This window comes from Rattus rattus, chromosome 8 (genome assembly GCF_011064425.1).
Source record: "Rattus rattus isolate New Zealand chromosome 8, Rrattus_CSIRO_v1, whole genome shotgun sequence".
In the NCBI taxonomy this organism is placed as follows: domain Eukaryota; kingdom Metazoa; phylum Chordata; class Mammalia; order Rodentia; family Muridae; genus Rattus; species Rattus rattus.
The window spans coordinates 49,902,431-49,925,697 of NC_046161.1; positions in this window are offsets into that span (position 1 = coordinate 49,902,431).

The following is a 23,267-nucleotide window of genomic DNA, read 5'->3' on the forward strand; positions in this document are numbered from 1 at the left end:
GCTCTGAAATAGTGGAGAACAAGACAAAGACAAGTATGGGCACTGTTCTTATCTACAGCATGTCCTAAGAAAGTCATTCCAGAATACGTACTGCATTTCCACCTCCGTGACCGGACCTGAAATGTAGAGAAAACACTCTTAGGTCCAGGTCATACCGACATACGTTTGCACAGGTGTTTAGTTTTTACAGTGACTCAGGGAAGTGGTGAACAAGACTGGGAAGAACACGCAAGTCAAAAATTCTTTATTAGTCTGTTGTGTGATACTCTTACAAAACACCTGAGACTGGGTAATGTGTGAAGAAAATAAGTATTTTTTTTTACATTTTTGCCCATTTAGCCCAGATCAGGCAAACTTATCCCTTTGTCCCCTGCTAAGAGTTTCCTCAAAGCTACTTTGAAACATAGTAGAGAAACATTATGACAACCTGGTGCTGTGAGATGAATCCCTTCTAGGGAGGGCCTCTGCAGCCCAATTATCTACTCTGACTTCATCCTTCAAAGGTCTCACTGCCTCAATGTCCCTTAATGGACATCAGAATCTTCTGACATATCAATATTTGGGGAAACTCATTCCACCTGTGTTAACTTTAGGAGACCCCGGCAGAAAGACAAGAGGACAGTTGTAGAAGAAACAGGAACTTTTCCTGTACAATAGCCTGTCAACTTCTTACACATGTTTTTAACTAAAAAGGAAAATGTTTGTAGAAGAAGCACTTCCTGACATGCACTATGGAACCTGACAAGATTTATACTTTTATATTTATGCTGTGTCATATCATGGGTGACTTTTGTCCTCTTCCTATGCAAATACTCTAATACCCAGAGTGGGTGAGCAGTCTTATTTCTGAGATGCGAGAGCCAGAAAAATAAAGTATATCACATGAGTAACCTTTCTATCTGAGGAAAAAGAAAGCCATCTTACCTCAGCCGGTGGTGGTATTGCCTCTCTTTGTGAGGCCTTCATTTGTTTCTTGTGCGATTCTACAGGAACAGAAAGAACTTTCAGCTCATGACAACACTTGTCATGGTCAGAGTTATTAACTTGGTATGCATAATGGACTATGGATGTGGTCTATACTAGAAGAACTATGGTTGTCCTTCTAAGCCATGGGAATTAAAGCAATATCAAATCAGTATGACATTTTGGATCAGTATTAAGGTTGATTTTTAATCCCTGCTTGTCACAAATTAGAATCACATGAGTAGGAAGTCTCATCGAGAATTGTCTCGATTGCCTTAATTAATGCCAGAAGATCTGCCTGGCGTTATTATGAGGCCTCTTCTGAGAACAGTCTAGATAAAAAGGCGCATGGCAGGAGGAAGGTATTCTGCAGTGTGCTGGCGGCATGGCTCCTCAGTTGCCACCTTGTGGATGTGCCTTGGTGACTCTGCTGTTGATTCCCAACCTGATAATAGAACCAGTGTTTCCAGGCCTCTATGACAAAGGATGAATGGCTCCCCAGGAACTTTTATATGTATATATGAAAATGAAGCTATGTTTTATACATACATACATACATACATACACACACATTTATTTTTATTATATATATATAGTATATATATATAATAAATTAAAATGTTATATAAAATTATATATATAACATTGTGGTACCATGAGTGGCTTAGAAAAAGAGAAATTGTAAAAATGAATTTCTCTAAGGGGCTTGGTGGTGGCTATAGTTGGTCATCCCACTAGATAGAACCAAGGGTTTCTAAAGACTCCTTTGGTAGTGTGGAAAAGTAAGCCAGTAAAACATGGTTTTCCGTGGTCTCTGCTCCAGTTCCTGCCTACTGATTCCTGTTTGAGCTCCAGTCATGTGTTCCCTCTATGATGAACTGTTACCTAGAAGTGTAAGCTAAATAAACCCTTTCCATCCCAAGTTGCTTTTGGCATTAGTGGGGAAAAAAAAACCCTAGGACGACTGTGTAAACACTGCAATAAGTGTTATGTTACATTACAGATTTCTATAATTTCTTCAGACCATTTTCAAGTCAAGAAAAATGACACTACTTTCTAAGTATCCACAATATGTATTTTAACCACCACAGACCAATGTTAATATATCCTATATTCATTAGCTATATATGACTTCAGGTTTTAAATTACTTTTATTGAGGGCTAGAGATACGGCTTAGTGATTAAGAGCACTGATTGCTCTTCCAGAGGTCCTGAGTTGAATTCCCAGCAACCACATGGCGGGGCTCAACCATCTGTAATGAGATCCGATGCCCTCTTCTGGTGTGTCTGAGGACAGCTACAGTGTACTCATAGGTATAAAATAAATAAATCTTTTTAAAAATTACTTTCATTATTACTATTACTATTATTGTGCATATACGTGCATATTATGTGTATTGTGGGTGGTACATGTCCTAATGTGTGTGAGAGTCTGAAAAGAACTTTGGGGAGTTGTTTCTCCCCTTCATTTTTATATGGGTTCTTGGAATCAAACTGAGGTCATCAGCCTTGGAAGGCAAACATGTTTACCTAGTCAGCCATCTTGTCAACCTTAACAGGTAGGATTATAATTTTAGCATGCACACTGTTCAAGGTATATGAATGTATCATCCAGGAGATGTAATGATAATCAAGTATTCACTCATTGATATGCAATATCTTATTGAGTAGTGCGACATATTGATATCATTACATTTTGAAAATAGCTACACAGCACGTCATTTATTTCTCTCTTTGGTTTCCCTTTACTGTGACTTTTATTCATTGTGTGAAGCAGCTGCAGGTTCATCCAGCCAACTCACACTAAATGGAGGAAGGGTAGAAATGTGGAACCCATGGGCTACTGAGGATTGATAAGGGAACTCCACATGAAAATTCTCACAAGGGTGAGCCATCACATTAACACTGATCAGCCATTCTGATTATTTTATGTCACTGTCTCAGAGTGTTCAGTTCACAGAGCTACAGAACTTGTAAGGTCACAGTCACATTGACTTTGAACGTTAATAAAAGGTATCCCCATTCTTAAATAGCTTTAGGGCAGGGGAAAGGAGTGACCCAGAACTCACAGTGTGAGCATCACAAATGCTAAGACTCCACAATCCTTATCTCATTTGGTTATTCCTATGGGCTTTGAGCATCATGACAATGGTGAACTGTGACATTTCAGTAGCAAAATACGCTCTGGGCTAGTTTGCTTTGGGTTCACCTTATCATGCATATTTCTACAGGCTTCGGAAATTTACACATAAGATGACCTGTGTGGTAGGGTGGCTAATGACCAGAAAGCCTGAATTCTGAGCACAGGTCAAATTGAGAGCCTGAGAATTTACAGCCACATACTGATTCTCAGCTTGGCCCTTTCACCTAAGAGCATTTGACTCCATGCGGGGCACTCATGTCATAACTGAAGGACACATGTCTGTTCTGTGGGTGTGTGATCTAATGGGTACAGGAGTATGGTGTAGGTGCTCTGACAGAGCACTGCAGTGATTGGTATTCTACGAGTCATCTCTGCTTATCCTGGAAAATACTAATTTTAGTTTCACACTGATTTTGGGTTTAGCAGAATTACATAAAAGTTTAAAAATAACTCCTGTATTGTCAAGAGTATCTATTCTTAAAGTCATTCTAGCACTGTTCCAACAGAAGGTTCCAGTTGCCTAAGGTCCACAGATTTCCTTTTGAATGAAATGAACCTCAGAACATAGGATGGATTAACATTATATATTATGATTTCCCAGTATTGTAAAATAAAGAAAAACTTCCATTTTACATTATTAAGGCCTCACATATATGAGGGCTACTCCTTCTAGATGTGGGCCAATTGATGAAGGTTTGCAAAGCAAGCGTTTTATCAAACGAGATGCCCTTGGCCCTCAAAAACTTATTAAAAGGGACATGTGAATCATTATTCTTTCATGATAGATTGATTTTTTTATACAACAAATAAGTTTTTCCATTCCATTTACGTGCCCCTGGGCAATAATTTTTTAGGATTCCAAAGATTGTTTGGATGTATGTTCATTCTGACTTGACCTGTTCCATAAACATGTTTCCTGTAATTGTAGCATGAAAGAAATAACTGAAATGATTAATGAAAGCTATTGGAGACAAGGAGGTCGAGAAAATGGGATATGGTTTACTAACATACATGAAAACCACTAAATTTTTGACCACACAACATAGCCATTTCTTTCTACTTGGAACTTACTGTCTTCCTTTGTGGAAAGAGGATGACAGAGAGGTAATAAAGGAAAGTGGGTCCTTGGATTTCTACCACGGCTCCACCTTATAGCATGTGTGTCATGGTTTGGGTCTGCACATGATGCTACTCCAGGAGAACACGGAAGCTTTAGGATATGAGGCCAATGCTGAGCTAGTGAGTTATGAGGGGCCAACCTTCAGGTTCTGGAGCCCGAGCCCACTTCTGCTTATTGTGTTTCTTCCTCCGTGTGGATGCAAAGGGACAAAGTGGTCTCCTACAAACAAGGTCACCCACGCCTTCCCTGCCAGTGCCAGGTCAAACATGACAGAAAACACTCTCTTCCTTTAGTGCTTCTTCTTAGGTCATTGCAAGGAGGAAAACAACGAAACAGAATAATCTGGTGAGCATTGCATCATGGCTTCTGTCTGTCTGGAAAGCCCTCACACTGCATCCAACCAGGACGCCATGACCTACCAGAAACGCGGTCTTTGTTTTTCAGGCGGTTATGACTAGAGAAGCCAGAGTTGTCATCACCATCACCTCTGTCTGAAAGAGAGCCAAGGGATAGAGTGACTCACACAGAGTGCCTATCATAGATGAAGCCACACTGCCTCACACAAGAACCAGCTCGTCTTTTCTTTGATTCCTTATCATGTAATCAGAACCAAAAGAGGTGTTTAAATGTGGTGTTGAGTTCTGTGGTTGCAGTTCTACTGGTGGGCTAGGGAAATGAACAATTCCCATAGTAAACTACTGCAAGCTATCTTTATCCTTTTTATAGTGGGGATACAATGTACTCTACAGCTACTGATAAGAACTGTAATTACTGAATTTCCACAGTACCGACTTTAGTACCATGGGCCTTTTCTGCTGCAGTCACAGTCGATGGTACAGGTCTTCTAATGTGGATGAAGGAAATGGAGCAGTGAATCCCAAGTTTCTTCATCATATCAGTAACTGGAATGCATGCACAACAAAAAGAGTTAGGTCCACAGAATCCATTAGAGACAATCAAGAAACTAAAAATTGTTCTGTGTTTAACACTTTGATCTTGTTGCTGACTTGCAAGCACACTCCTCTGATTCAGAATGTCACCTCTGGAAAAACCATGGAAATCTGTGTCCAATTAATAGAGATAGGTCATGGTCAGTGTAGGTGAGGTCTCAACCCACATGGACGAGACGGTATCAACAGAGCATTGTGACTGTGTGGGATGGTCAACATCCCCATCACTCCGAGAGCCATGGGAACACATTGAAATCTGTGCAACTGCATGGTTCTGCATTCTTGACATAAAGCACTCCAGCTTCCTACGGATGCACACTAACCCTAAGGAAGCTAAGCAGGCAACTGAAGAAAAAGCCCCTAACAGCAAACACTGGAGGCACAAAGGTGCTCTATGGTGTTGCTGGTGCCACAGAATGGGCTGGATGGTGATGGTTAGAACCACAGACCGTATTTGGATGGCTTCTGGGAGGGGGATATGCTTGTTTCTTTCATAAAGAGTTCACAGATATAGCAATATTACCTTCACAGAAAGGCATTAGACAGGGTAGGAGGCACCCGACACCTCCTACTTCCAACATGAATTGACGTGAAGGCACTGTACTAGTTACCTACTAATGTCGCTGAAAAAACAACAAAACAAAGCAAGCAAGCAAAAACAAATATGGCTGCTCCACTTTTCAATCCCTGCTACAAGAAGTCACCATTCCTCCCAAAGAAGTAGTGTGAGGGATCATAGTGTGTGGCATTCCTCCAGTACAACCTCACGTGGTTAGCTCCTCTCAGGGTCTCTCAGGTTTGTCTTACAGCCTCGCCTGAATGGGAAAGGCCAGCAACTGAAGATGAGATTGATCCCCTTCTAGAGTGCTAGGTTAACAAACCTATGTATGCCCGTCACACTCGATGCATCATTGAAAATCAAGCCCAGAGATCCCTGAGTGAAAGTCTGGTATTCCAATGACAGAGCAAAAACACAAACAAAACCACGAACCTGGCCACACCATAGCTTTCTGCATTTCACAGCTCTGAATGAATGACTGCCACTTGATCCCCAGCGGCTAGCTGTGGTTCTGAAGCAGACAAGGAACTTCTCATGTCTTCTATAGACAGGATTGTTTCTGGGTACAGGCTGGAATGCCAAAGGGATCCTTGCAAAATGACAGCTCGTGTCTCCATGGGGAAATACGTTGATTTTATAACTAAAAAATGTCACTTTCATACCAAATATTTGGGGACACATTTTGCTCTGTATTCCCTAGCTGTCCACCTGGACACTCACCTCCTGTCCTGGATGATGCTTCTGTAGCAGGGTATACTGGAAAATGAATCCACCATACGTGGCTATGATGAGCTTTTAACTAAGGAATGCAGGGAAAGCAGGGTCTCTGATATTTTTCATTGACAAAACTGACATGAATAATTGGAATATCTTTTTGGGAGAAAACACAAAGACATTTTCTGATACGGGAAATCCCAAGGTGGAACGAGGGAACTACATACACGTGACCATGATGTGTCTCTTCAGATAATCAATGAATTGCCTAAATTCACAAATTCAGCACCATCATGTTGCTTTGAAAAGAATGAGAAACCAATACGACCCCACAGAGATGGTGGCAGCATCCACAGGTTCAAGCCAGACAAGTCCACAGGCCAAGAGGGGGAAGTGAACAGGGGCTCCCATCGCTAACAAGAAGCTGTCTGCAACTGACAACCACTCACAAAGGAAAAATTAGCTTTCTCCAATGGAGCCTCAATGGATATATAAACCACACTCCAGGTATGCCCTATGCCCAACAGTGGAGCCAACACAAAACAACATTTTTCTAGACTGTCTTTTGTCTCATATTGTTTAACTCTATCTTAATCTTTTATATATTTTGTATATTATGGTTTCTGATTCTGTGTTTCTATGCTGTGTGTGTGTTTCTTGTGCTTTTTCTTTGTTTTATTTACTTATTTTTATTCTTTTTTATTTTTATTTTTATTCTTTAAATTTATTTTTTTATTTTTATTCTTTTTTTTCTGCCTGTTTGTTTTCTAAGGAGTGTGTGAAAAGGGTATGGAGTTAGATGGGTGGGGGTACAGAGGAGAGTTGTAAGGAAATGGGAGAGGGAAACATGACGATTTTTCAAAAATGAAATAAATTTGTTTATAAACAAACACAGAGTGAAGAACCATGCAAAGACAACAAATAAGTGCACTGTTCTTATCTACAATGTGTCCTGAGAAAGCCATTCCAGAATACGTACTGCATTTGCACTTCCTTGACCGGACCTGAAATTTAGAGAAAACACTCTTAGGCCCAGTTCTTGCTGAGTTATGTTTGCACAGGTCTTTAGTTTTTACAGTGACTCAGGGAAGTGGTAAATAGGACTGGGAAGAACACCCAAGTCAAGGAGTCTATATTAGTCTGTTGTGTGATGCTCTTACAAAACACCTGAGACTGGGTAATGTGTGAAGAAAATAAGTATCTTTTACACTTTTGCCCATTTAACCCAGATCAGGCAAACTTATCCCTTTGTCCCCTGCTAACAGTTTCCTCAAAGCTACTTTGAAACATAGTAGAGAAACATTATGACAACTTGGTGCTGTGAGATGAGTCCCTTCTAAGAAGTGTCTCTGCAGCCCAATTATCTACTCTGACTTCATCCTTTAAAGGTCTCACTGCCTCAATGTCCCTTAATGGACATCAGAATCTTCTGACATATCAATATTTGGGGAAACTCACTCCATTTGTGCTAACCTTAGGAGACCCCGGCAGAAAGACAAGAAGACAGTTGTAGAAGAAACAGGAACTTTTCCTGTACAATAGCTTGTCAGCTTCTTAAACATGTTTTCACATAAACTAGAAATTATATCATAAAGTAACCTTTTTATCTGAGAAAAAGGAAAGGCTATCCTACCTCAGCCAATGGTGGTGTTACTTCTTTTCTTGAGGCCTTCATTTGCTCCTCCCTGTGCAAATCTAGGAGGACAGAAAAAACTTTCAGCTCATGACCTCACTTGTCATGGGCAAGGGGTCTTATGCTGGCATTGACAGTGACATATGGATTTAGTCTATATGCTTTGCCTTAGTGCATATAGCTAACAAACATGGTTGAAGTACTTCATGTCCTCAAGAGAAATGAGGAAGAAATGTTGTTCTCCTAAATAAGAGGAGCCGAAAAGCATATAGAATTTTAATCTTGAAAATGTACACATTGTTCAAGAAAAAGTAACATAATATCGGGTGCATTATGTAATGACACTAAATTATTCACTCTTTGATACATAATACCTTATTGATGAATGCAAGATACTGATATTTTTACATTTTGAAAACTGTCCACCACACATTGTTTTTTTTTTCTCCTGCTAATTTTTCTTTACTGGGTCATCCTTTGTATTCCTTCTGTGAGGTGGATGTCCAGGTTCAGTCCCCTCAAATCACCTTAAGGCTGAGAATTTTGATCATCTGTCCCCGGATCTTTAGTTGCTTCAGCAACAGGGACATTGGTACAGGAGATGGACACTTGTACAATGGTTAAGGTTCTCATAGCCTAAACATAAACACAGGTCAGCAGTTTGGAGCCTCAGCCTCAGGGCCACACGCCTGCCTCCCTCCTTGGGAACATGCTGACATAGGGTCTACTCATCACCAGGCCTCTCCAGCTCCATCCAAGCAGTATACATCACAGTAAAGAAGCCAACAGTACAGGTATCTGTATTGTTCCTGAGTGATGTAGTGGGCGTAACATATGTGCGGTAAATGTTCAGAAGAGTTGTCAGTAAAATGTACTACTGTAGACATTGTCCCCAACATACTTTACAGATTCACAAAGACCCTAGAGTCAATTCTCAAGCTACTGTTCTCAGATATATCCTTGTTTATCCCAAAAGTATTCATTTCAATACTTTAAAACAGACTTTTGTTGCTCAGAAACAGATACAACTTTAGAATTTATTCCTGTGTTGGCCCAACTGCATGGTCAGCATCTACTTGCTAAAGTAAATCCCTGTAACTCTTCGGAAAGTTCCGATCACCTGACTAGCCAGAAGATCCTGCTCGAATGCAACGAACTGTAAAAGACGGGTTAGGCTGCCAGTATTTGTTTATATGTCTAGTACTCTTAAACTTAGAAAGTCCACTATCTTATATTACAACTGCCTCAGAAATATGTTCATGTCTCCCCTGAGCTATTGGTCAAACCATGGGAAAGTCTGTATGCTTGAATGCAAGCACTTTATCTCCTGGGCCAGCCACTTAACCAGAAAGAAGGATATAAAGATATAGGAACAAATCATTCCCAGTGAAAAACTGATCTTACACAGCAAATAAAGTCTTTCCATTCGCTTTCTACACCATTAGACATGCACAATAATCTTAAGTCTACACAGATGTCTGCCTGATATACTTTCATTTTATCTAACTTCCCTGGTGTCCAAGCAGATTCCCTGTATCAGCTGCGTGGTTTCAGCAAAAGGCAGTGCACAGGAAATCACTAAAACACTTATTATTGAAAGCACGGGCAGGATAAGGACACAGGAAAGTAAGCAGACTTTGGAACAATTGCCAAGATTATGACAAACTATATTAACTCTTGATCAGATGGCATGGTCATTTCTTTGTGTGCGGAACACACTCTATTCCTCTCTGAAAGGATGACAAAGGAGTTAAAAATAAGAAAACAGGTTCTTGTATTTTTACCTCGAGTTCAGATTATGTGATATGAAATGGTCAATCTACAGAAAGGTCAAAAGCCACATAATGTGTGTTCTGGCTTGATTATAGATGCCCTCCCCAGAGCCTCATGTACTTGAACACTTGGTCCCCAGCCAAGGGTACTGCATAAGAAAGGATATAGGAAATGGAGAATCTCTGGAAAAATGAGTCACTGGGGAAGACTTTAGACTAACTGTATGTACTCTCTGCTTCCTGAATACAGATGCAGTGCGACCAGCCAGAGCCATACACCTACTGAAACATTTTCCTTCCAGAAAGATACCCTTGTCCTAAAGCCAAATAAACCCTTACTCTGTTAAAATATGTTTTCCTGCTATGTGGTCACAGAAATAAGAAAAGCGACTAAACGTGATGATTGGGTCACAGAGGCTCCCTATTGCTTCCACCCATTTGGAAATCCTCAAATTGACTTCCTCTCTTCTTTTGCCTCCCAAGCAGAAGGAACAACCTGACTACTGCTATACCCTCTCATTGGATCTGACCAGGAGTGCCAGAACCTTCCATGGTCTTTGCCATTCAAGCTGGCCTCAGGAAAAAAAAAAAAACAAAAACAAAAACCCTCGGGGTTGGGGATTTAGCTCAGTGGTAGAGCGCTTGCCTAGGAAGCGCAAGGCCCTGGGTTCGGTCCCCAGCTCCGAAAAAAAGAACCAAAAAAAAAAAACAAAAACCCTCATTTTCAGTGTTGCCATCATTCATGACATTAATGTCTGGAAGCAAGTCTGTGGAGAGCGACTTAAATCTCACCGTCTGTAGTAGGTGAAGCCACACTGCCTCACACACGAACCAGCTCAGCTTTCCTTCCATTCATATCATTCAAAGGGAACCACAGTAACCATTGAAATACATTGTTAAGCTCTATGGTTGCAATTCTACTGATGAGCTACGGAAACAAACACTTTGCGCATAAAAATATGCAAGGTATTCTTAGTATTTTTAAAGAGAGATATAGTATGGAGCCTTAAGGAGAGAGCCTTGCTGAGTGAAGTAGTTACTGGAGGTAGGGTTTGAAGAGTTCTTAATCTCACCCTAACTCCAGCTCATTCGCTCTCTTTCCTGTTTCTGGTTAAACGTGGGACTTCTTAGAATAAATATGTAAACACGACCTGTTTAGTCTGTTTGATGATACTTGTATGTATATGATTTCAGGGTTGATCTCTCGTATGACAGGGTCGGGGGGAGGGGGAATTCATCTTCAAAGACTATTTCCCTGGTTCTCAGTATTCTCCAGGTGTCTGTATTTCTTTTTCTATGGGCGGGGCTCAGTGAGATTCTCCTCCTCCATGTTAGCATGTCTGGTGGTGTTTGTACTTCGGGTCTTGTGTGGGCAGCCATACTGTTGAGGGATCATTGGTGACGTTTCCCTGCCATTTTTCTGGGAGCAGATCTCCTGGTCTTCTGACTCTTACAACTTTTCTACGCCTTCTTCATTGATGTTCCCTGGACCTTAGATGCAGGAGCTGTGTTGTGTGTGTATCAACTGAGGTTTGGCACCCTCTGGGGAATTTTTCAAATTGAGCTCGACGCATTTTGCATTATAATATGGTCATAAGCCTACAGAGGCCAGAAGTGGAATGTGGTGGAGGATCATAGGCTCCTATAATTGAGGCCTTGTTCCCTGGAAGTTGATGCTGTTTGGAAAAGTTGTGGAATGTTTAGGCAGTGGAGCATTGCTGGGGAAAGTACACCACTGTGGGCAGGCTTCGAGAGTTCACAGCCTCACCCAGCTTCCAGTTTGCCCTTTTCAGTTTACCTTGGCTTTCGTCACCATGATTGACATTGATCCCTGTGTGATCCAAATGCAACATAAACTCTTTTATGAGCTGCTTTTGGTCCTAGTGTATTACCACAGCAACAGGAAAGTAAGTTATACAAGTGTTGCCACCAGGGACTACTAAGAAATCAAACTAAGTATTAAATATCAACAGTACCTTCACTAGCGCTACAGGCCTTTTCTGCCACAGCCACAGTCGCTGTTTCAGGTCTGACACTGGAGGACTCGGTTGGCCTAAGTCCCAGTCTTCCCAGTATAGCACCAACTGGAATGCGTTCACAACAAAGAGGGGTCAGCTCAATAGAATTTAAGAAAACAAAAACCAGAAAAAGTACAACTGTTCTGTGTATAACATTTGATCTCAATAGTGACTTTCAAGCACACTCATCTGATACAGTGTTACTTCTTAAATATCACAACATCAGGGTCCATTTAACACAACTATGGCCTGGTCAGGTCTCAATTCATGAAGTATTTGACAGAGAAGCATTGTGACTCGGCGTGTGAGATATCCATTAAGATCCATGTAAACCGAGTGAGATTGACACAAGTACTGGCTACACCATTGTTGGTGCTAGGACACTCTATTGCCCTAGCACTTACATTAAGCCTGATGACTCTTAGAAAGCAAATGAACATAAATCCTTAAAGAATAGTGGTAGGTCTACAGAAGTGCTCTGTGGTGTTTGCTGAATGCCAGGCTAATCAGCTGTGGTTGGGTCCAGCTTCAGACCAGTAGGCAGTGGCTACTCTCTTCATTCTTCACCTAACCATGATGTTTTACAATCTGTGAAGACTGTAGGTCACATCCAGATAGGGAAGTGGGTAAGAGGCTGTCTTTGTACCACGTGACATGGTTGCCCCGAGAGAAAAAGACAGAACAGGGATGGATGTTCTACTTCTTTTTTTTTTAGTTCCTAATTTAAATACTAACCATTTTCTCCAAAAGAAGTGATAAGAGGGAGTTTGGTTAGTTCAAGTGTCTTTGTTTCCATAACGATGCTTACCATACAATGACCACACAATGACTCAGACTCCAAGCCATTCTAATATGGCTGTTATATTACAGTGTAGGGGGACAGCATTTCCCTTCAATTTACATATTCTGGATAAGCCTTCAAACTCAATGAACAAGACAAGGAGTCTGGTGATTTGGTGACTTAACGGATGTGTCTGTGCACATCACTTTTTAGATGACAACTGTCATCAACACTGTCGTGAAGTCTGAACTAAGAAAAGTTCCAGAGGAGGACAGAGCCTTCACTAGGTCTGTGTGCACCTCCCCTGCTCCTTCTTCCTCAGCAAGGTTCAGTTTCTACACTACAAACTCGACTATCTACAGTCCAATCCTGAGCAAGATACACAGTCCTACCTGCCTTTAACAACAACAATCCGTAGTGGACGTCAACTTATAGATGTGCCCTCAGTCACAAGGCGTATTGAAAATAGTGACATAAAATCATATGGTTTGATGAATGTATACATCCACTGAGTATATTGGCTTCCCACACTCTCATATTAGCCAACATGGAAACAGCACCAGTGAGGGGAAGTAGCCTTCAGGCATAAAGTGTAACTCATCTTGAAAAGAATTACGGTCAAAATAAAGAGACCATGTTGATAACTTAGTGGCCATGAGTCCTGAGATGTGTGGCTCTTTGGACTTACATTATGTCATCTACAGTGCTAAGGCACTGGCCTAGCATAAGCCATGTAGAAGTAAAACCCAATGATGACACCTGTCCGTCATGTTTTCTGGTGTAGCGTCTCCTATTGTCAAAGTCAACTTGCCGAGAAGCAGAAAGGTTTTTATTTTCCTGGGTTGTGTTGGTTATCGTTGTTTCTGGTGGCTGTTTTACTCTTCTCAGAGTCTCATGTCACAACCTGGGCTGACCAGGAAAAGCCTCAGACCGATCACCATGCATTCCTCTCTACAGTGCTGGGATTACAAGACTGTGCATCAACTCCCCAAGGTACTCAGCGCTGAGGATCAAACCCAGTGCCTTCTGCATGGTAGCTTAGCTTTCTGTAAGCTAAACACCAGAGCCAGCCTGGGACCTCTCTAGCTTTTAAACTCGTATCTCCAGCATAATGCAGGGATGCTATCTCAGCTTTGACCACCGAGACAGCTAAGGAACTGTTCCAAGTTCACTGTATGTTGGAATTATTCTGCAAAGCTAGGGTTCCTCCATAATTTCTACCCAAATCTTGATAGAATAAAAGGCACAGTTTATAGCTTGCAATGTCACTTTTACACCTCCTATCTGGAAATACAGTTTGTTCTTGTACTCCCTGGCTAACCCTCTGGGTCACATGCCTCCGTGTCCTGGTAGGTTCGTCTTTAGTAGGATATGTGCTGAGAAAAGAGTCCATCGGGGATGTCCGTGGTGAGCTACACACTAATATGGGGAAAGCGAACTCTTAATTTTTTTCATTGACAAAATTAACATTGGAAATTGGCTGGAAAATCAAGGTATTTGGGAGAAGGAAACATATGCAATTGTCTGTTACACAATCTCAAGGTGACTAATATAAGTGATAGAACTAAAAACACGTGACTTTGATTGTGTCTCTTGGAATATCAGTTGTAAACAAAGCCTGATATCCTCATTTCTCTTAGGTAACTCTGAAAACAGTGGTGCAGTAAAGTGCTTAATTCTTATCTACAACGTGTCTTAAGAAAGCCATTCTAGAATACATACGGTATCTGCGCTTCCTTGACTGGACCTGAAATTTAGAGAAAACACTCTCAAGCTCAGATCATACTGAGTTATGTTTGCCTTTAGTTCTTCTAGTGACTTTGGGCAGTGGTAAACAGGACTTGGAAGAGTGGCCAAGTAAGAGATTCCGTATTAGTCTTATTGTGTGATACCCTTACAAAACACATGAGGCTGAGTAGTGTGTTTTAAAAAGTATTTTTTCACATTTCTGCCCATTTAGCTCAGATCAGGCCATCTTACCTCTTTGTCCCATACTGAGAGTTTCCTTAAGGGTTTGTTGGCACATGGCAGAGAACTATTATGACAACCTGGTATTGTGAGATGAATCCCTATTAAGGGCTGCCTCTGTGTCTGGATTATTTACCCTAACCTCATGCTTTAAAGGTCTCAATGCCTCAATGTCTTTATAATGGACATTAAAATATTTTACCACATCAATATTTGGGGAAATACATCCCAACTCTCTTAATCTTAGAAATCTCCTGAAGAAAGATAAGAGAACACTTAGAAAGAAACAAACTTTTCATGAGTAATGTGTGCCAATTTTTGGGTGAAAATCACTCATTTTAATCTAGACAAAAAAAAAAAACTTTTGTCAGAAGAAAGGCTCCCTTAAAACAATGTGCAGAATCTGGTACTGCTGTTTTCATACTTAGCCCTCCATCAAGAATGACTTGATGCAGTTCCAGTTCCTCCTTTTACAAGAAAATTCTTGAATACCTGTAGTGTAGGTTATCAGTTTTATCACTCACCTGTGATAAAACGGAATATAGAGGAATCCTAAAACTTACCTTTCAGTGTCTTAGAAAAAGGAAAAGGATATTTTACCTTAATTGGCAATGAATTTGTCTCCTTTTCTTGGGGAATCTTCATCTGGTGTTTGTCAGACAACCCTGGAAGCACACAAAGTAGGTCTGAGCTCATGGTACCACTTACTGCTTAACAGGGGCTCTTGGCTTGGTGTGGACAGAGTTCTATGGATTTAATCTAAACATTTAGGCTTAATGCACATAATTCACTAATAAATATGGCTGTGTTGATAGGCGAACACACTCTTGGCTGGGGAAAAAAATTAAGAGAAGTCCTCAAGAAATTGAAAGGTAAGCTTGCCTATCTCTATAATGTGACTCTAAAGCTGTCTGAAAATGTTTCATTGAGGAGACAATGAAGTAAATGTTTATGATAGGTTTCTACTACTTCTTCAAACCATTTTGAAATCAGGGCAGCTGGTACTTTTATCTAAGTATCTGTCAGACCTTTTAATTCCATTGGCCAGCATCTAGATTCCTCATTCATTAACTGTATGTGATTTTTAGTTATATATAATTTTAATATTGTACGTGTGTGTAAGAGTGTAAATGAAGTATGTGTTTGTGCATGATATATTATGTGAGTCCAGAGACAACTTTGTGGAATTTCTTTTCTCCTTCATTGTTTACATGAGATCTGGAAATCAAACACAGGTAGTCATGTTGGATACTTTTTGTTTTGTTTATTTTGTTTTGTTTTAATGTCTATCTGAGTGCCTGTATGTATGTGCACCATTTCCATGCCTGATGACATCAGAGGTTAGCATAGGACATTTGATGCCCTGAAGCTGAAGGAACAAATGTCCATGAGAATTTGATATAGGCTCTAAAAAACTGATCCTGGGTCTTCTGGGAGAGTGGCAAACATTTCTGACTGATGTGCAAATACTCTCCAGTCCCTGAAATATTCATTTTTATATACAATTATGGCTAATTTAAAAAGTCGAAGAAACTGATAGTATTAAATTTTGAAAGTAGCCACTAGAGCTGCTGAAACACCGCGTGCGTCTTTTCCACCATGGTGGAATGATCCCCTTGAGCTATAAGCCAGGATCTTACCAAGCTTTCGGTCAGGTGTTTTGGCAGCAATAGGAAAGCAACTAATACACAATGGTCTAGGCATTGACTCTGTCCATTTGGAAGACCTTTAGTTACTGTTCTCTCTTCCTCGACCACCCAAGCAAAGAAATAACCCAACTGCCCCCAGACCTTTTCATCGGATCGGACTAAGAATGCCAATATCTACCACTACCATGGCCATTGCTTTGAAGGCTATTTATACCTAAGTAATTTTCAGCCCCTTCCATATCGAATCTGGAAGAGTCAGCGGAAAGTCTATAGCCGTGCCTGTCATAGGTGAAGCCACACTGCCTCACAAGAACCAGCTCAGCTTTCCTTCACTTCATGTTGTGCAATCAGAACCAAAACAAGTGTTTAAATGTTTTCACATTGTGGGCTGAACTTGCACAGGTAAGCCAGAAAAATACGGCAAGACACGGCCATTCTTTTCACAAAGATGTAGTATAATCACAATACTATTAATAAGAAGCTGACTGCACGATTCCCATAGCATCAGTAGGGCTGCATGACTTTTCTGCTTTATTCTCTATCACATGCCTTCGTCCATGTCCTTCTACCAAAGCCTCTTACTGCTTCTCTGGACTTCTAAAGAGAAGTTAAACTTTTAAATGGCTGGCATTGTTTGAAGACTGTGGGGCTTTTAACATTGTACACTATTTTATTACATGTGAGATCTTGGAGAAATACAGGCAAGACTAAGGTTGAACAGGGGCCTACTTAATGTGCCAACGCTTCTGTGCATGCTTATGGCCCAAGGATTGAACACGGTGCTTTGGATACAAACGTCACTCAAAGCTCATGCATTTGTATGTTCGATTCCATAGGTGGTGGCGATGTTTGAGGGAAGTCATATAACTTGTAAGACTTAAAGCCTGACTTGGAGAAGTATATCCTTAGGTGTGGGCTTGGCAAGTTTGTGGCCTCACCCCACTTGCATCCAATGTGTTCTGCTTTCTAAATGTAATTGGAAATGGGATCTCTTGGCTTCTTTCTCTACCCCATCTATCCCGAGCCTCTTCCAAAATAGACTGTATCATTGGAACATAAGCCAAAAAACAACCAATGTAAAAATTGGTGCCAGAAAGCTGGGGCATTGCTGTAACAGACCTGATTGCATTCTTTGATGGAGTATTCTGGAAATGTAGAAAGATCCACTGAGTGTTCAAAATGTAATAAACTTATAAGTAGGATGTTGGAAAATAATGTTAAAAGACAGACAAGCAAGGAAATCTGGGTTCGTGGTGTTTCAGAGAGCTGCAAAGTCTCCTTGGAGCCTTGAATGAAGTTTGGGTTAGGAATCTATGAAAAGAATTCTGCTCTTTACTGGGACAATGGCCCTTGGGTAGCCAGGGCTGGGAAATCAGATGAATAGGGAACCAGCATGGTCGCTGAGGTGAAATCTTGCTATGGTGGCATAAAAGTTGCAGGATTGAAGGGGACATGGATAGAAGCTGAGTCAGGGCACCATGTGGAGTGGTCAGAGTCCCTAAAGAGAGGCCAAACAAAGCCATTGGTGAAAATCCAAGCTCAGTTGCAGGGAGACCTCTGCCTACTGGAGATGACAGGATACAGAAAGCAGTGAGCTTGGAGTGGAGTTTGCATTAGCCTCCAAGAGAAGGCATGAGGGCTGCCAGTGGCTATCTGTAAGCTCTGTAAGTCTTTAAAGGCAGATGATAAGTACTTCCTAGATATGTTGGACACTGAGCTTCTTGTACTATTTTGTTGTTCTTGTTTTGTTTTTCTTTTCTTTTCATTATGGCCTTCTTATTGCTTCTTTGAACAAAAAGAGCACTTGAAACCTTTTTTGGACAGGAAACTACAGTTAAGAGATTGAACTTTTAAAGAGAACTTGAACTTGCCAAGTGGTTGGCATTATTTGAAGACAGTGGGACTTTTAACGTTGTACGCTATTTTATATCAACATGAGATCTTGGAGAAAGTCTGGAAAGGCTGTGAGTTGACAGTGGCATGCTTATGTGCATGCTTGTGTGTCAAGTCGACAAGACTGAACAGGGCTATTTAATCCTCATAATCTACCTCCACACCTAGGAAGACAGAATCAAAACTAGGGAGCTGCTTCCATCAGATTGGCCTGTGAAAATGATTGTGGGCATATTCTCAATTGCTAATTGACATAGGAGGACCCAGACCACTACGGGTGGTGTTAATCCTTAGACAGATGGGGCTGTGTTGTATAAGAATAGTGACTGAGCAAACCAGAAAGAGCAAATCAGTAAGCACCACTCCTTCTTGATCTCTGCTTATGTTTCTGCCTCCAGCTTGCTGTCTTAAGCCCCTGCTTTCACTTTCCTTAATGGTAGACTGTAACTCAAAGATGAAATGAGCCTTTTCCCCCCAAAGTTACTTTTGATCAATATGTTATCATATCACCAGAAAGCAAATTATAACATGTGCCTTTGACAAGATGTAGGACACAGAAAATAACTAACATCCTTATTAATAAAAGCAGGGGCAGGACAGCGACATGGGAAGGAAACAACTTTTGCTTGACCATTAGATGACAGTAACAAACTACATTAAACTCTGGACCAGATGACATGGCCAGTTCTTTCTCTAAGGAGTACGTTATCTTCTTGCAAAGAGTGAAAAAACAAGAGAGAATAATAAAGTATTTGGTCATAACATTGACAATAGCATAGACAATGATTTACTAATACAGCATAGTCATTGCTTCTGACTATCAGGGAGACCCTTAAATTGACTATCAACCATGGAGAAAGAATAACATGACTGTTTCTAAACCATCTCATATGACCAGAAATGTCATTACCCACCGCTAATACATTTTTCCAACTCTAGGCTGTCATTAGGCATATCAACCATGCTGGTAGGGTCATCCATGCCACCCATATCATCAGAATCTAGAAGAAAGTAAGTGGAGAGAGCATCTTACATCTTGGTACCTGTAGTGGGTTAAACATGCATTGCAAAATAACAATCTCAGTTTTCCTCATTCAGTGGGGACCACAATGGTAGTTTAAGTGTGTTTTTAAGCCCCATGTTTGCACTTCTCCTTATAAGTTAGGGAAATTAACTTCACCTATCAGAAGAGTTTTAGAGATATCTTCATCTTATTCAGGGGAGATACCAGAAAATATATAACTATTATTAACACAGAATGTAAACAATGGGTTACCACAATTCCATCAGTACAGTCATGGGATTTTTATGCCTTATTCAGTGTCACTTGGCCATGAGAAAAAGGGGCCAGAGGCAGAATATGATGGCTTCAATAGGAAATGAATCTCAAAAGCTCATGTATTTAAACATTTGGGTCCCTAGTTGGTGGTGTTATTTGGGGGAGGTTATAGAATGTTATGGTCTTGAAGTCTTACTGATCAAAGTACATCCCTGGGAGTAGGTGTTAAAAATGGATAGGTTCACCCCACTTGTAGGCCTGTTCTAATTGCTGCATTTGGTTGATGATTTGATCTCTCAGCTTCCTGTTCTGACTTTTGTGCTCCCAAGCTTCTCCTACCATTATGGGTTCTACCTCTGGGACTGTAAGCCAAAATGCATTCTTTCTTCCATAAGTACCTTTTCCTGCTGCTGTTTTATTACTGCAACAGAAAAGAAACTAATACAGAAATCAGTGGCAGGAAAAAGGATACGTTGCTGTGATCCAACTGACTAGTTTATTTTGAGGATTGTGGAAGCATCTGGAACTTGACTTGAGCCATTGAGTGCCCAGAGCTTAATAGGTGGGTGAGAGGTTGGGAGATAAGACTGAAAGGCAGACAGTGTAGGCCTGAGTTGTTTCATACAGCAGCAGACACTCTGCTGGGGTTATTTTCAGGTGTCAGGTGGAGCTGACAAGGCTCCACAGGTGACAAGACATGCTGCTGGTCATAGAACCACAGAGGTACAACTTATCCAACAAGCAGGCTCTGAGTGAGTCACAGATATTGAGAATTTCACATCTTAGACTATGGGGTTTACGTTGTGTTTTCATTTTAAGTATGCCCTGATTCTTCCTTCTAAGAAAACAAGGTATATGACTTCTTCCACATTTGAGAAAAGCTTATAGTTAAAGAGACTTTGGATTTCTAAAGAAAACTTGAACTTTTAAATAGTTGGACTTATTTGAAGACTGTGGGACTTTTTTATATATTATTATATTATTAATATGATAGCTCAGGGACAAGCAGTAAAGAAAGGATTATGATTTGAATTTAATAGCCGTGTGTTTGGGTGTCAAGTTATAAGTGTGACTTGTGTTGGTTAGTCTTCACTGTCAGCTTCACATACCTGAAAAGAGGGACCTAAGCTGGAGAACTGCCTCCATCAGATTGGCCTGTAGATATCTGTGTGGGCCATTGTCTTAATTGCTAATTGATCTCGGAAAGCCTAGCCAACTGTGAGTGGGCCTATTCTTATAGGCCCAAACCAGAGAGATCAAGTCAGTAAGGAGTGTTCTTCCATGATCTCTGCTAACCTTCCTGTCTCTAGGTTCCTACCTTAACTTCTCTCCATGATGGCCTAGAACTTTAAAATAAAATGAAATAAATCTTTTCTTCCTCAAGTTTCTCTTGTTATTGTGTTTCTCAAAGCAACAGAAAGCAAACTAGAACAGTGTACTTTTGACAAAGGGCAGAACACAGATAATATGTAATGAAAACATAAAACATGAGAAAAGGACTGTTTTCAACAATCTAAATGACAAAAACCCACATAAACCTTTGGATCAAATGATATGGTCATTTCTCTGCCCTTGGAGTATATCACCTTCCTTTACAGAAGGGGAAAAAATAAGAAACTGGGTCCTTGTCTTTCTACCTATAGTCCAGATTAAGTGGCATGAGATGGTCAATTTACACAAGGCCTTGAATTAGACTGTGTGATCTGGGTTGAGTGCAAAATGTCGCACATAGCCTCAAACATTCAAACCCTTGGCCCTGAGCTGGCAGGGCTGCTTGAGGAGGGTTGGCTCCCTCAGAGGTAGATCTTCCCTGGAGAAGTGACCCACTGAGGAAATTTTAGGCTTTAGAGCCCAACCTCATTTCCGCTAACTCTTGAGTATGGATACAACATGACCAACTGGCTCCTGCACTGGCTAAGAAACCTTCCCTGCCAGCTGCCACATCTTCTCCCCCATGGTGGAATCATCTCTTTGGCTATAAGCCACAATAAGCCCTTTCTCAACTAAAATGCTTCCTGTCAGGAATTTGATCAGAACAGTGAGAAGAGCAACTAAATAAAATGAATAAATAGTAGTTTCATCATTGCTTCTTAGCCAATTGGAAGACCCTTCAAACTGACAGTCTTTCATAGATACCCAAAGAGAAGGAATAATAACCCAAATGATCCCGTTGGATCTGACCAGGAATGCCAATACCTACCACTACTACTAACATAGAAGTTTTCAAGGCTGCTCTCTTCATGCAAGTCATTCTCAGCGTTGACCTCATTAAAACCATCGGTATCTGGAAGAAAGTCAGGGAAGAGTTGAATCTGACCAGGAATGCTATTACCTACCACTACCAAGATCTTCGCTTTGAGGGTATTCTCCATACCCAAGTCATCTTCAGCATTGGTCTCATTCGTAGAGCTAAAATTTGGAAGAAAATCAGGGAAGAATTGGATGTGACCAAGAATGCCAATACCTACCACCACCAAGATCATCGCTTTGAAGGCTGTTCTCCCTATCCATCTCATCCTCAGCATTTTCTTCAAACATATCAATATCTGGAAGAAAGTCAGGGAAGAGTTGGATATGACCAGGAATACCATTACCGACCACCACCAAGGTCATCACTTTAGAGAATGTTCTCCCTACCCAAGTCATCCTCAACGTTGTCTTCAAACATATCAAGATCTGGAAGAAAAGTCAATGGAGACAGTGAGTGACTCATACCTTGGTGACCATAGTAGGTGAAGCCACCCTGCCTCACACAAGAACAAGCTCAACTTCCTTTGGGTCACATCATTCACTGAGAACCACAATAGAAGTTTAGTGTTATATATTTTTTTGATTTTGTGGTTGTAGTTCTACTGATGAGCTAGGGAAATTAATATCTCACTATGAAAAGGCAGTGCAAGAAATTTTAATTCTTTTCATAAAAGAGACAACTTAATCTACAACTACTGTTGATAACTCAAACTAATTAGTGAACGAGTGTCCACAGTACCATCAGCAGCGCTACAGGACTTCTCTGCTGTACACACAGTCTCCAAGTCTGAGAGTATGCAGCGTCTATTCAAGCCAATGTTTGTAAATTCTGTTCTTATCAAAGGAGCACCTAGAACGCAAGCACAACAGAAGGAGGTCTGCGGGGGATCAAAGAGGCAAACTAATCATCGATCTGCATTTTAACATTTATTCTGCATTTTATCATTCGTTCTGCATTTTAACATTTATCTCATTACTTATTTCCAAGCACATCCTCCTGATTCAGGATACAGAAAATATGGTTCATCTACACAGTGGAATATTACTCAGCTATCAAAAACAATGACTTTATGAAATTCATAGGCAAATGGATGGAACTGGAAAATATCATCCTGAGTGAGGTAACCCAATCACAGAAAAACACACATGGTATGCACTCATTGATAAGTGGCTATTAGCCCAAATGCTTGAATTGCCCTAGATGCACAGAACACATGAAACTCAAGACGGATGACCAAAATGTGGATGCTTCAGTACTTCTTTAAAAGGGGAACAAGAATACCCTTGGCAGGGAATAGGGAGGCAAAGTTTAGAACAGAGGCAGAAGGAACACCCATTCAGAGCCTGCCCCACATGTGGCCCATACATATACAGCCATCCAATTAGATAAGATGGATGAAGCAAAGAAGTGCAGGCCGACAGGAGCCGGATGTAGATCTCTCCTGAGAGACACAGCCAGAATACAGCAAATACATAGGCGAATGCCAGCAGCAAACCACTGAACTGAGAACAGGACCCCTGTTGAAGGAATCAGAGAAAGGACTGGAAGAGCTTGAAGGGGCTCGAGATCCCATA